The sequence below is a fragment of the Xiphophorus hellerii genome, chromosome 8 (assembly GCF_003331165.1).
Source record: "Xiphophorus hellerii strain 12219 chromosome 8, Xiphophorus_hellerii-4.1, whole genome shotgun sequence".
NCBI lineage: Eukaryota > Metazoa > Chordata > Actinopteri > Cyprinodontiformes > Poeciliidae > Xiphophorus > Xiphophorus hellerii.
Window position 1 is genome coordinate 22,828,744 of NC_045679.1, and position 2,475 is coordinate 22,831,218.

The following is a 2,475-nucleotide window of genomic DNA, read 5'->3' on the forward strand; positions in this document are numbered from 1 at the left end:
CATCCAGAGGAAGAAAACAGCGATTAAAGTAGTTTTCACAGGCTCCACACATGTATGTGTAGTCGGTTACCACAGCTAGACATTTGTTTGCGTCTCCATCAACATCGCTCAGACATTTTCGGAACGGCAGATTCCGTTGGTATGTTAACAGCTCCAAAGGTCCACCACAGGAATTAAAATATGATCGTTTCTCAGTCATCGCCCTCTCCCAAACACACACACACACGAATGATGACAAATAGCCTGTGACGTGCCTCTGTGAACATGGCACGGAAGGGTCCAGTACTATCCAGGGCTGCCACTGGAGTACAGGCTGCTGGCGTTTTTATTGGTTTAAATTCTTCCGCAAGTGAGTCCTTTCAACAATGAAAAACAAAAATCCCCTTACAGTAGAACCAGTAGTGTAACAGTTTCTGCTTGCTGCTGCCAGAGAGCAGCGAAGCAATTAGGCGAGCTCATTATCTTCGTCTGACCTTGGGGTTATGGTTTCACATGACTCAGCGGCTCACTGTTGCAAACAGACAGAAGGGGCTGCTCATTTTGAAATCAGCTATTTGTGAAGCTTGATCTAATTACGTCCAGCTCCAGACATCCAGGAAATCTTTGCATGTGTGCTTGTGTAAGCTTAATTTAAAATTCAAGTTGTGTTATGATGGAAAATCCTTTTTTTTTTTTCCTTTTTAAATAAAAAAATGACTTCATCCGAAGCGAAGGCAGACCTCAGTGATTGAAAAAATGTCCTCTCTCGAGAAGAACTGGTGTGGGAATAAATTGCGTGGGGCGTAGATCCAAATATTGTTAGGTTTTACCACAAGTTGTGGCTTTACAGCTGAAATCCATCATACTAGATGAGTGATTTTAATGTAAGTTTATTACTTTAAAGGTTTACCTGCGAACAGGACGGGATTGGAAATGTCTGCTTGAATTTTGCCATCTATTAAAACACACAAAGTCTGTTCAGTGTCAAGACCTTCTATAAAAAGGTAATTTCTTTATATTAGCTTTCATGAATCTCTTGTTAGATGTTTAGGTCCAGGAATTACAAGAAAACAATCTGCTTGATTGGCAGTAAAGCAAATGCTCTGCTAATGTCAACCACATAGGAAAAAAAAAAAAAAGACGTTCATAATTTAGGGTAACAGTTGAAACAAATCTGCTTGCTGGGTGGAAAAATGTGAGAGATTTCCTTGGACGAAAGTTTGACAAGTTCAGGGCTTGAGTTATTTTAAAGAGGTCCTCTGGGTTCTGGAATGAGCAGGATAGGAATCCATATTAACGCAATAAACTTACTCTATTGCTTATTTGTTCAGATGGTTTTCCTCGTGGTGAGGAGGAAGATCAAATGGACACATCGCTTTCAAATTGTCCGTAAATGTTACTGATGTCGGTCTTGCTCTCTGGATGGGAGAATAACTCAGTTCTATGGCTCCAGTGGGCCTTTGAACAAACACAACTGTGTGGTGAACAACAAAGACCAAATGCTTTCGTTCCCTCTGCTCAGACCATTTCACGGGGGCCGATTCTAAGGCCTGGCCTCTCCATCAACACCAGACGGACTGCTCAATCAACCGTGAAAATGCCATTTACCACGTCAACGGAAACAGTTCGGTGCAGCACCTTTTGCGGAGCTGCGGTTAAAAGGTACGTTAACGTTAAGGCACAGTGAATCGACAGATTCAGTGCGGTCATGACACATGTAACCAGCCGGTGTGTGATGGTCGATAATGGCCGACTATGTCACAGACAGTGATGGCATAGTTACTTTGAAAAAGTAACTTTAATCGGATTACTGATTACTCCTTGAAAAAGTAACTTAGAGTACTGACTAGTTGATTTGGAAAGTAACTAAGTTACATTAAAAGTAACCTTTTTAGTTACTTTCAGCAGCTGCTAACAACAACGCTGTGAAAATTACATTGATCTTTGCCAATACTTAATTGCAAGTTATTTTTTAATGGTAACATCAACAATGTGTCTCCACTTATAAGGTTGAACTGTATGGGAGATTGTTTAATGGTTACAACAGTACAAAAAAAACCAACTTGAGTATTTTTGCGTGTTTTTGTGTGTTTCTATAAAACTAGAAAACTATAAATAGGACTTTAGACCCCCCACTCCTCCCTGCCCCAGCTGCGTTACGGCCCTGTGTTTGCTGTCACAGCGCGTCTCCATAACTCAGATGGCTGCGCAGATTTGTGACACTTATCTTATTATTAATAATTACGATGACGTTTAGTTGCACAACTTTACGGAGCTTTCACGTTTATTGCCATCCATTTCTGTTCACCCTTTGTCCCTAATGGGGTCGGTGTCTATCTCCAGCTACGTTCCAGGCGAGAGGCGGGGTTCACCCTGGACAGATCGCCAGTCTGTCGCAGGGCAACACAGAGACACACAGGACAAACAACCATGCACACACACTCACACACCTAGGGAGAATTTAGAGAGACCAATTAACCTGACAGTCATGTTGTT